The 13350-nt window shown below is 48.7% G+C and overlaps 1 protein-coding gene across 2 annotated transcripts in view; it reads right to left on the reverse strand.

The window, feature by feature from the left end:
* CkIalpha (Casein kinase Ialpha) overlaps window positions 1-13350 on the reverse strand; it is a 58813-nt gene that overhangs the window by 2411 nt on the left and 43052 nt on the right. The gene's annotated exons all lie outside the window — the stretch shown is intronic.

The following is a 13350-nucleotide window of genomic DNA, read 5'->3' on the forward strand; positions in this document are numbered from 1 at the left end:
TGCATGTCTGCAGTTGGTACAAGTAGAAGCAAAGTAAAATACAGCTCAGTTGGCTTCCATCAATAACACCACGCAGAGACCAGATGCAGCACAAACGTTCAACACAGTTGGCTTCCATCAACAATACCATGCAGAGACCACTTACAATGTACTAACTTGAGATGCAGCACAAACTTGCAACAAACCCTTCAGCTGCTTTAAAAAGCTGACTATTTCCTGGTCTGCACATGCTAAAAAGAGTGATAATCCTGCAATGCCAATACAGTAGAGTCCTTTCAGGATGAACTCGGTTAAGACTAATTCTCTGATACGGTGAACAACTCGGACCAATAGGTTGGTTTCCCATAGGACTGAATGTAAACAAATCCACTGAAGACTGTTTTGCGTGTCCTTCAGTTGAGACAAACTAACAGCGGATGTGAACTGGGGCAACCCCTCCCAACGGCACTTGTGGTGTGTTCGCGTAGCACTTTCTATGCAAGGAAATGCACCCGCTCAAGATGGCGTCCCACAAAACTGCAGGGAAGTGCACCCTCTTCAGGAAAACCTTTTTTGATGATGGCATGGAAAAAGCAGGGCATCACTGCGCCTGCACTGCACAAGTCATGTGCCACGCGTTGCCTCCGCTAGACGACTTTGGGCTCAAAAACTCCGGGGTCGCACCGCAACACGTTACCACTGCACACAGAAGGCATGTGGTGCGTGTGTTTGTGGAGTTGGTAACAGCTATGCTTCAGAGGGTTAGGGCTAAAGCCTGTTTGACATGCAAGCGAAAATGCTAGCGAATCCTGTCGCTGTGGCAGAAAAACCTGTTTTGAGTTGTCGCTGCAATGAGCGTCGAGGTTCCATCAAGTTGGAAATTTTCGCTGCGACGCGCTGCTCAGTCGCTTGCATGTGAATCAGCCTTAAGAGACACACGGCTACCCTGCTAGGCACCTCTGAAGCAAAAAGCAGGCCTCCGCCGCTAGTGCTCTTGAAATTTTTCACCCCGAACGACGCGATGGAGCCGCAGCAGCCTTAGACTGAGGCGGCCTTTTCGCCTAGTGAGCTTCTTAACGCTTTCGGGTTACAAACACCCAAAGAACACAACCACGTATTCCCCCGTGCATGCGGCACTGCCACCAACGCTCCTGTCTGGGCGCTCTGCAAAGTTCGCCGAGCGAGCCACCCCCGCCGCCGGAGCTCCCTTCAAAAAAGATCTTGGTGTGCTGCCAAAGTGTGTGCTGCATGAAAGCGCGCTCTTCCCTCCAGCGATTGCGATGATAGCGCTTGGCTTCTAAAACCGCACGAAACGCGCCATGCAAATCCGTTTGTGGCACTCATGTGTTTTCGCGTCATTCGCTTCTAAGTGTTTTATTTTTAAAGCGAAAGCTTTCGTCGAGAGAGTTTCACTCCTTTACGCGAAGGAGTGATACTATGTGACTCACTGATCGAGAGAACCCCAGGTGGCTGGAATTTCCGGCGCCCTTCACTAACGCACTCCTTATAGCCTGAGTCACTTTGGGACGTCAAACCCCCATAAACCATCCATGAAATAGACTGACCATATTCAAGAGTTCGTAAATGGTACTTTCCCGTTTACACAAGACGTCTACTGGCAATTTAATTCCAGGTCGGCAGGAAACCGGTGGAGCAGACACATGTTGCAACCGTACTGGGACTGTCTTTTGATGCTTCCCACACATACTCTTGGCAAACCGCTTCAGATTTCTTCATTTGTGCAGTACACAGTAAAGCTGTAACGGGATACGAATATTTCAAATGGTAAAAGGCTGCTCGGCAATGCAATCAGAGCGCGACTGCACAGCCCGCTTAAGACTGGCAACAATGAACTGCCAGAAGCGGAAATGGCAATGCATGGGGTAAGAGAGTATTTTGCTCCACCCTAGTTAGCCTTCCATAAAATGGTCTATAACTGTGGCTCTCTGAATGGTGAGGATGACAAAATGGCACCGCGAAGCGTTTTCGAAAAGCGCCGCCATTTCGTCAAAGAGCTCCACTCACATCTGCTCTCTCCAAGGACAGATGCATCTCCTCATGCCTTCCTTGTGCTGGCCCATGCGTCCGGAGAAATGCAACGTTGGTCTATATTTCGACTTGCATAACAAGGACATAACATCCTCTCGCAGTGGTACAAATCACGTGTGCGATGCGGTCACGTGACTGCATGCCGTGCAAATGAGATGTTTCAGTGTCTGAAAAAGCTCTCAGCAACTTTTTATTTAAAATCAGTAGCATGTAAAGAATCGCATATTAAGGGGTTGAAACTATGATGCTTAAGACACTTTGGCTAGCTGTTGTTTGAACATTGCCTAATGCGAGTTTGAAAGCATTTACTTTTATTTTGTTTCATTTTTAAAATTTCAGTGTCTTAGTGAATTCTGCAAACCATGTCTTTCGCCATATGCTATTGAGCTCTAATGAATTCTCTTTCAGTACGTAAGCACTATTTAACGGCGTCCAAGCCCAAACAAGAAAATTGCGTGAAGCATGATCTTAAGGGCGATCCGTGCGACCGAAGCTGGTTGCTTGTTGTGCTGGTAGATGGCGCCACAGGAACTATGTTGCTAAAGCCCCTCAATGAAAGAAAAGTAACTAAAAGCTTTGAACTTTCTGGCTATTCTCCTCTCCCAGTGCTCCGCCGGATAATCGAGCCTCCCATTGGCCGAGGCGCCGTAGCAGACGCCGGCGCCATTGTCAGGGGATCCGGTGTAGAAATTGCGCTTCGTTTTCTTTTGGTGCGACACAGTTTTGGAGAGAAGTGCTTCTCCAGTTTTGACGGTGTTTGTGCGCTGCAGCGATGCCGAGCTTTTGTTCCGCTTGCGGATGCAACAACCGAGGAGGCAGTGGGAAAAGGTTTTTCGTCATTCCTTCCAGAAACAGCAGTGCGACTCGCCGAAAAGTTTGGCTGCACAGGACCGGCCGGGAAAACATTGATAATGAGCTAGATGTGAGTGGCCGTTCTTTAGTCTTTTTTTTTCCGGAGGATTTGGTGTGAAGCGCAAGTGACTGCAGTCTTTCTTCGCAGTTAATGCCATTTAGCATGGCTGTAGATGGATTCGTTCATTCGCAGGCTATGAAAGCCGTGCATCTCGTTGTCCTGCCATTCACGCTGCTGGCTCTGCAGGTGTACCTTTGGCGTCGCGTGCATTACATGGTGCATTGGTTTGGTTGTAGTCAGACTTGTATGAGCTCCGCTGTTTACGCTGCTCGCGGGGCATCTAGCTTTCATCACTGGACGAATTTGTTTTGTTGCAGGTGGACTCCTTCGCTCATGAACTCGATACTAAAGAGTCGGTTCTCGCTCTTTGAGTGACGCTGTTTATGCTGCTTGCGGTGCAGGTCTATCTTTCATGTTTCACACATTGCTGGCCGTATTTGTTCCGGCAGGGTTCGTACCAAAATAGGCAGTTACTGTGCCTAGGCACAATAGCCGTGCTATCGCTTGAATACTCTATATCTGCGTGGATAACACTCGAGAATGCAAGCGAAGACCTCCGTTAACATGGCTGCATACATTTGTGTTTTCAATTTTCGCGTCAAGCAACTTCTTGAACGAACAATGTGCTTCAAACAGGACTGAGTAAATTCGAATTTTAGTTTTTCAGCGCTTGAACTTTTTTTCGCGCTACTTCGACCGAAAGCGATTAATTAACTGCGGCAGTCCAGGCTGGTGCCCGTTATGCATGGCAATTGCACGAGGGAAGACAGTGTCCTCTTATAAGCCATTAATTGCATATGCTGACCCAAGATGACAATCACTTAAACAGCATTCTAGTGAGTCATGCAGCACTGTAGCTGTGCGCAAAGCAGCCGTTAAAAGCGTTTTTTGATTGCTGTTACTCAAACCAACCAATTAAACCTGCATCCAAATTCTTCTGGTCACAACCGTGTTACAGTGCACAACTAAGGCATCTTATTCACCTACTTACAAACAGCAAGAAACTACCGTCAGTCAGGTCGTTTTAACATTAGCCTGTGAGGTTTCCGAGCTATATAGTAGCTATGAAATAATCGCTAAGCTTTCCTGCACTAAAAAAAAATTCAAACAGATGAATAGGTGCCAGCGCACTGCCGACTGCACGAGCAAACGCGCCTTTGAGAGAGAAGTATATATTATGGTAGCATTACAATGCCATCCGTTCATACAAGGCCTAGGCCGCACATTTGTAATTTATCGCCAAGTTAACGCTTCCGACCGAACATATCTTCAAGCCGACCTTAACCGCATTCAGGAATGGTGTGCAAATTGGTTAATGGAACTTAACCCTCATAAATGTAAAATCTTGTCCTTCACACATCACTGCAACCCGCTTCATTTCCCATACATAATAGCTAACATCCCTGTACACCCAGTTCTATCATACAAGTATTTGAGGCATTACCTCGTGTAGCGACTTGTCATGGAGCATACACGTTATGAATATCATTTCATTTGCTAATAAAACACTTGGATTTTTAAGACGTCATCTCCACCAAGCCCCTAAACATGTAAAGTTATTAGCATACAAATTCCTTGTCAGACCAAAATTAGAATATGCCTCACCCATATGGAATATGCTTCACCCACTTGGATTCAGAGTAGATGCTGCAACATGCCTGAACGCTCAACAACTAAAGCTATCAAGCTATAGCAACCTTTGAGATCCGAACAGACGAGCACAGGGGCTGAATCCACGAGACTGGCCGCGGCATCAGCCAGCTGACCATGGCAGATTCGGAGTGGCGGAGACGATGCAACGTGCCTGTTTTTCTGCATCTTGCCCCTGGCCACGTCATTCATCGCTCAAAACAGCCAGGTACAGATCTCGGGAACTGAAGCATAGTTGCCGTCAACATGCTGCTGCTAACGCCCCCCAGCCACGTTTATTTGGCCTGGCACCAATTTAAAAAAAAGTGGTGCAGCCTCGGGGCAGCATTGCTGCGTGTGCAGTTATCAGTGGTGCAACCCGTTCACATTCGAATTACAGAGACTCCAATGGAGCGTGGACCAACAGTTCGAGTTCTTTCACTGTATCATTTCGTGGTCCCTTTAAGAAAACACGGCGAGCAAATTCTCCACAAAACATAACATTACATATTGTTACATGACAGCAAGCCGATGAAATCAGAACGACATGTCAGATGGTGACGGCATGATTTAATGGCAGACGGCCATTAAACTTCCTGTAGGTGAAATCACCCACCAAGTCGTAAACATGGAGAAACAGTACGAGACGTCGACAGTTACAACAACTGCAACCATCAGCTACGTGTGGGGTAAGACACCCACCATTTCCCGCGTGTCTTCCTCCCAGGTATAATTATCCAGCGTGGCACATTTCTTCTCCCCGAGCCGCTCGAGCCTCTATTGGCCAAATGCAATCACATAGTTGAAAAGCATCCATGAATTGTGGAGAAGCGAACTCCTTTGCATCGTTTAACACCAGACCGTTGTGCACATACTGTTCTCGTGCTTTGAGGCATTTCTTTTTTTTTTTTGTGTGTGTTCACTGAAAACGATGTTCCTTATCAATAACATGCAATTATATCACAAGTGTTCGCTAACTGTTAAAATGAAAACGTTTGCGATTCATGGCATTTACAACAGATGGCACCACTCATCCACATGGCAAGTATTCTGTTCGTAACTCATCGCGGTAGGCCTCAGTGCAGCTGACGCATTACTAGCAAGCTGAGACATTCAATGCAACAGTGATTTGCCTGAAATAAAGCAAGTTCAGCAGCCATAAACAAGTCGATTGAGCTTGAACTCGCTCTAACCACTGCACCAAGTCCTCCTCCTGCAAGCAAGGCTTTGCCACATAACTTGGATGCTTTTGGCGGCAACTCTAGGTACTTATACAGTAACTCTAGATCTGCCCGGCCATCGCTGCTCTAAGAAACTGACTGTTGTTGCTTCACATCACTTCCTACTGTCGGCACCAATGAGTGTAATATATCCTGTTGTTTTCTTGTATGGTGTGAAGCAATAGCTGTGCTGTATTTGTCATACATAGCCATGTGGGCCTCTCGAGCTAATTTAATTTGTAGCTGGCTTAGCAAGTTCATTCCATCCAGGTGCAACTGTACCAGATATCTGGTCTCCTCGATTTGGCTGCACTTTCTGTACCAGTTCAGGCGGTGCTGCACTCGCGTCCTCGATTTGCCAGTGCAGCTAGCGCCACCTGCACTTGGGCACTCGATTTGACGTAGTGCTGCACGAGTTCTCCCGAGTTCTGCTGCACTTCTGCACTAGCCTCCCGGCGAGTTCTCTTCTCGTGCAAGTAGTGCAAGGTGCTTGGCGCGCTCCGTAGCAGACGGCTCCGTGGCCATGCTTGTTTTAGTGAGCGGCATTGAGCATTTAGTGAGCGGCATTGAGTTCTGGAAGGATGGAGGGACAAAGAGTCTTTGTCCAAACGGCATCAGAGGTGGGGTGATCCTTGTTCGGGATAAGGATGCACAGGAACAAAGGACAGTTTCCTTCCCTCCCTTGTTTAGCCTTGGCTGCATAGCTACAGAAAGTGTACTGTCGATGTTACCATCTGGAGGGCCTCCTTTGAGGGTATGTGCCGCTTCGTTCTTGAGTTGTACCCAACTATAGACTTTCTTGTTTTCATTGTAGATACACATATTAGTGTGGGCAAAGAAAAAAGAAAGAAAAATAATGCTGCCCAGCCCGGACCGCCTAAGGCACAACGTCGATACAGTGGAAACTTGGGAGAGTTAGCGATACATTGTCGACATAATTGCACAGCGCAAATTACTAAGTAAGCGAAAAGGGAAAGCGGACGCCAAAATTAAGAAAGGTGTGATACCATGCAAATTATGTTTTCTTTATGCCCCATGTATATATATTTCTGGTGTTTTTTTTTTTTTTTCAATAAACCTTGCACTTGAAGTCGGTGCCTTTCTTGTGTACTTCCTTCTAGCCTCGTCTTTTGCGCGTGCGATCACTTCGTCACTGTTGATGCATAGTAATATTAGTAGTAGTCAGAACACTCTTGGTCTGGAGTGTAACCTGCAAACTCTAGCGCTCAAAAAATTTTTTTTTATCAAATGATACTACATCTATGACAATACCACTATAATAAAGACAGCTAGACAACTTCAGTCAATGCTCGACGGATGCCTGTCCAACCATAGAAACTAGGGTTGGTAAAGAACAAGGTATAGAGAAGTGGGCAAATGTCAATTTCTGTTTACCCTTGAGATGAATCGACGCTGCGCAAGAGACGTGAAATTGCTGCCGAGAGGGTTAGCACCGCAGGGTGTCCGTATGTGTTCACCTCAGAAAAAAAATATTCGTTGTATATGCGGTGGCACCTAGCAACCAATTCCGATCAACCCAGATAGAACTTTGCCAAGGTTCACTGAAATGCAGTATAGATGCATATCATTCACGAGACGGGCGGACCCAGACTAAACATTGTACGAAGGAAGGAGGGAAGGGGGGGGGGGGGGGGGGGGTGCAGGAACGTTGCTATTGGTTGTGTGATCTATTAGTTGTGTGACTGCATTTCTGTTATATCATGTGTACTTTCGGCCAAATGAGCAGAAGTTATTGTTTCCCCCCCTGCAATAATGCCCTCGGGCGCTGCAGGTATCTGTAATAAATAAATAAAAAAGGGGCCGTCTACAAAGGGATAGTTCTGTAGGCACTTAGGGCATCCCCCTCCCTTCTCCCGTTTGGACCCTCAACTGCGAGCTCTTATTTATGTTAAATGTAAGTCTTTCTTGCATCCAGTTTACATCATTAGGTTGCTTATTGCCTCTAGAATTTTCCATCGCGTGCTGAAATGTATATCTTACTTGCTTTGCGTCAATTTGCCCCGATTTGGGTTGGATCAAAGATGCAAAAAGTGCGCTTGCACGTGCGTGTATGTGTGTGTGCGTGCGTGTTTGCTCGCGCGTACCTGGAAATTGAAGGAATTGCTGTTAATTTCCCACTGACTGTTGTCAGGCAACTATAACAAGCTTGTAGTCATTTTCCGATAATTTTTTTTCCCGCGGCGCTCCCAGTCCACCCCCCCTGCAGCTCTTGGCTCAGCTGGAAAGTGAAGTCCTTTGTGCCAGTTCCGGGAGAGGGGACTTCCCAGCACCATAGTCGGTTACAACTAAAGAACAAAGCGGCACAGGGAGCCCTCCAGCAAATCGCGTCAATTTCTGTGGCTGTGCAAGCAGACGAGTCTGCGAAAGAGAGGGAAGGAGACTCCCCATGTCGTCGGGAGGGGAATGTTCTTTGTTCGGGATAAGTCTGCACGTAGCCTTAGCTGCATAGCCAGTATAGTAGTTTACTGAAAGAATAACAACACAAAAAGAAAGGAAAAGATTTTTGCTGCCCGGGCATCTGCCGTCGTCTCCTGGAGCACCTGAGCTGGGGCAGCAGAAAGGAAAGGGATAACGAGCTGACAGCTAGGAGAGAAATAAAAATGTGAAAAGACACGGAGAAAGGAGAGGGTAGTAGTAGGTGTGGCGCCCCCGTCTATTGTCTCAGCTGCACTGGCCACTGCAGGGGGGGAGGGGGCTGGAGCGCTCACCTTTCGCATATGCCCGCTCAAGAGCGTCTTTTGCAGAAAAGCACTGAATGTTCCCGGTGGGGTCGTGTTCGGCATCAGTCTCCACCGGTGCTGTCGCGGCGCACCGGCAGAGACCAAACAGAAAACTGTTCGGTCAACGCGCTTGGCTGTGCGGTCTCCTTTCATGGGCATGTACTGCTTCGTTCTTGAGTTGTACCCGACTTATAAGTCCTTTCGATTCACCTGCACCACATGCACTGGTTCTTGCGGCACTGCACCTCACATGGATTCATTTCAGCAGTGGAACATGGCGCCCTCTGAACCACGGCATTCGTTTGAAAGAAGTGCGAGTAAGGAAAACTGCACCTTCTCGATGGTTAGTGCTGAAATAGTGCAGCTGCAGCCACCATGCAAGCAGATGATGGTTTGGGGGTTGTGATAAACGGCGGAGACTCAAGTAATTCCACTCGTCGGCAAGCTAGAACACTGCTCGAGTTCTCCAAACAAACGGCTCGAGGCTGGTTCATGGCAACATGTTCATCACCCACCTTCATCACCAAAAAGACAAAGGGCCGACTGCCCGGAAAGCCTACCTGCGCATGTGAATTCGACAAGTGACATCAGCGCCGCAGCCAGCATCGCACTACAAGAAGGGACGCACGGACATCGTGGGACCTTTTGGCAGCAGTGGCAGCATACCAACGCCCTGTAAACAACGTAACCAGCATACTCTGCCCTTTTTGCAGGTTGGTCTCGAATTTGTCATTTTTCGCATAACAGATCGTACTTAGAGCTGCTGGTACTGCTGCCCACTATGCCTCCTTCTGAAAGTGTTTCATGCTTGTGTTGTAACGAGGAATGTACGGAGAGTGAAGGGATACTTTGCACGGAATGTAGTTACCAATATCACCTCTGAAGCTGTTCGAACGTGTCTGAAAACACATTTAAGTCAAAGGGCGAGTCTTGGAGAAACTCATGGCGTTGTCCCACTTGTAGAACTAGTCGGTCGAGGGGTGCGCAAGAAAACAAGCCCAAGACCAAACCCGACTTTTCAGCTCTTTTGGTTGCCCTGCATGAAAAGGTGGACGAACTCGTAACACTCAAATACACTGTTGAAAGTATCGAACAATCAGTTCAGTTAATGTCCAGTCAGTATGACGAAAGACCTGCACACATCCGTCGTCAGGACAAAGAAATAGGCGAGCTGAAGAAACGTGTTGACAAAATCGAAAACAACGAAACAACAAGTGATAAAGCTGAGATCATGAAGGAAGTTGATCAGCTAGAGGGGGCGCTGCAAGCGTTCGTCACGAGCGGACGTGCGATTCATGGGCTCCGTTGACAATCTTCGATTGTGGCGGATTAGAATTGGATCACCGTATATTTACCATCCACGAGTTGCCTTCAACGCCTGACATGGCCTGGTACCACCAGTGAGCCTGTGAGTGCCACATTTTCGGCGCTAAAGCCTGTCAACTTCTCGTCACCCCGTGAGGAGCGCTAACCCTAACGGCCAAGGGGTTGGGGTGCCTTATCGCCGCGGAGACGCCGGTGCGCCCGCGGATGCGCGGCATAGCGTTCGTGCAACGCGGGTCTAACGACGCTCGCCAGTGAGTGCTCCCGCTTCATTCAGGACTACCACGACCACGATGAATTCTCTAAGAGGCTACGACCCGACGGAGATGGACTTTAGTCATGTACCAACATCCCAGCAGCAGCTGATGCCCCTGCAGGATCTCCCGAAGGACGACAACAGCCATGGCTGGAACATATGGTCCCGGCGCAACAACGACACAGCGGCGCAAGCTAAATCCACACCTCCCAAGCAAGAGCCGGAGAAGAAAGAACGCCGAGAGCCTCCTGCACCGAGACCTCCGCGTCTACCGAGTCTCGGGAATTTTCCATACAAAGTCATCATCCGACCTAAAACCACGGTGGATCTACAATCTGTGGCTCCACGCTCCTACGATCTCGAATTAGGGATCCAAGCAGCCCTCAACACCCCTCTACAAGAAAAGCCAACGCTGCGCGTTGTTAGCCAGCAGAACATTATAATGGTGTGTACTCACTGTGAAGAAGACGCGTTCCGTCTCGCCAAGCTTAATTGTCTGCACCTCGACGGCAACAGTATAACGGTCACCACCTACGTTGCCTTGCCAGAGGATGTTTGCAGGGGTGTAATACATAATATCAAGCCTGAAGTGAGTGACGACTCTATCTTCCAAGACGTCTCCTCACCCAGCCATACAATCCTGGGAGCGCGGCGACTGGGCAAGACTACGTCGGCAGTCATCGTCTTCGCCGGACAGAAGGTTCCCTTCACGGTCAACTACGGGTGGTCAGAGCGCCGCTGCTACATCTACCGTAAAACGAGGGCTGCTTGTATCAACTGTGGAACGCCAGGTCACCGAGCAGACGTCTGCCCGAAACCCAAGGGGGCTGCTTGCCAAACCTGTGGAACGCCGAGTCCAGATGAGACGCAGGAGTGCACACCCGTTTGCGCCCTGCTGTGCAAGGGCCCACACAAGACTTATGCAAGAGACTGCAAGGAGAAATTCCAGAGACCGCTGAACAAGAACGCTAGTACCGCGTCATCAACAACGAAACTTGAAGATCAAGAAGGCAGGAGCAGGCCGAGGCAGAAGAGGCAGCCTGCACAGCGACGGCGAGGAGCGTCGTCATCAGTCTCCCACTCTCGTTCCGCCTCTCGCGGCCGTTCGAGCTCAAGACGCCGGGCAACAGGCTCCAGCCAGAACGCCAGTCAAGTGGAGGCGGCTAAAGAACAAGGGAAGGAGAACCTCATCAAGCCCACCGGGGCGCTGAAGAAGACGTCCCCGGGCCAGCTTTCAGATTCGAAGGTGAGCTTTGCAGAGTGGCCTCCCCTCCCCTCGTCCTCCCCTCAGAATAACACGGAGTTGGCAGCACTCAAAAAAGAGATAGAAGGTCTGAAAAAACAAGTGAGCGCTTTAACAATCCAAAACCAAGAGCTTAAGCGAGCAACTACTAACGCAGTAACCTCAGCCGACTCCTGAAAACCAAAAACAGCAGGCAGTACCTGGCTCCCAGCCTGCCTTAGGCGAGGTCTACCAACAAATCATCCAAGAACTGAGGTCCTTCAAGGAGGAGTTTCAAGCCTTTCCAATTTATGTGAACGCTCAATTCCAAGAAATTTGAGAGCAGATTGCAAACAACCGACGATACACGGAGACGGCAATTTCTGCACTTCGGAAGGAACATGCGTATAAAAAACATAAGTCGAAATTCGCTCGTACAATGCACGTGGACGAGCCATCCGATACGGATTCAACATGCCAGCCAAACCTAGAGTAAAGATCTGGCAGTGGAACTGCCGGGGATACAGGAGAAAGCAGGCTGCTCTTAATCTCCTTCTATCTCAGGAATCTGACCCACCGGCAGCTATCCTAATTCAAGAACCCCACCTAATGCCTATTAAACTCCAAGACTATGTGACTTATCAGCACGACCAGTTAACTGCCACGTTAGTGCACAAATTATACACTGCCATATTGCATGATTCTTTCCAGCTGGACATTGCGCATTGCTATATAACTATTCTTCCTCTCCAAAGAGGAGCGGCAAGCACGCACGTATTGAATGTCTACAGCCCTCCAGAAGACAGGCACGCAAAATTGGGTTCCCTCATAAAGAAATTTCTGACCTTAGCGGGCCATGCCCCCTGCGTGATTGGGGGCGACTTCAACGCACCACACCCTTCATGGGGCTACCCGGCGGCGACACCAAAAGGCAGAAAACTGGAAGAAGTAGTGACGCAAGAGGGGTTATCGATCCTCACCGATCCCACTTACCCTACGAGGCTGGGAAAGAGTGTCAGTAGAGATACATGTCCTGACCTGACGTTCACCAAGAACATACAAAACGCCATTTGGAAGAATACCGAACAGCACCTGGGAAGCGATCACTTCATACTCTCGCTGGAGATAAGCACAAACGCGTGCAAGCGCAAAATAGGTATCGCAAGAGTTATGAACTGGGACAGGTGGAGAAAGGCCCAGGCATCTACTGCAAACCCTATTACCGACCTAGAGGAATGGGTTAAAGATGAGGTGCACTCTCTGAAAGCCTTTCCAAAAGAGGTCTGCACGACAGAAGATTGCCCAGCGGTCGATCCGCACCTTCTACATTTATGGGAAGCGAGGCACTCATTGACGAGATGGCGCAGACAACGGCTTAACCGCAAACTCAAGAAAAAAATAGAGGAGATAAACAAAAAGGCAGAATCCTATGCCATATCCTTAACCAGACAGAACTGGAATTCGCTCTGCGATGGTATTCAGGGGAAGCTAGGTGTGTCAAACACTTGGAAGCTCCTACGTGTCCTAATCGACCCCAGCAGCAGCAAGTCGGCCACTAAAGACAGGCTCACGAAGATCGTACACGCCACCCCGGGTACGGACACAGAGTTGATGGAAAAGCTCAAGACCAGGTATCTATGCACGGAACAAGTCGTGGAACAGCCGGAGTATTCTGGACTGCCAAATCCCAAGCTCACGAAAGAAGAAATCAAAGCAGAAATCGCGGCCATGAGAAAAAATGCAGCTCCAGGTCCAGATCAAATAACAGCGAAGCTCTTATTAAACCTCAGCGATGACACCATCACCTCGCTGGTGGAATGCTTCAACGAACAGCATTGGGCTACAGGAACGTTACCAATATCCTGGAAGACAGCCGAGGTTCGGTTCATTCCGAAGCCGAACAAACCCCTTAAACTGGATAATCTAAGACCGATATCGCTGACCTCGTGTTTGGGGAAGCTCATAGAGAGGGTCATCAACACAAGACTGAGTAGATATTTAGAAGAAAACAACCTCCT

Source organism: Amblyomma mixtum, chromosome 3 (genome assembly GCF_055824585.1).
Source record: "Amblyomma mixtum isolate Tamu chromosome 3, ASM5582458v1, whole genome shotgun sequence".
Taxonomy (NCBI): domain Eukaryota; kingdom Metazoa; phylum Arthropoda; class Arachnida; order Ixodida; family Ixodidae; genus Amblyomma; species Amblyomma mixtum.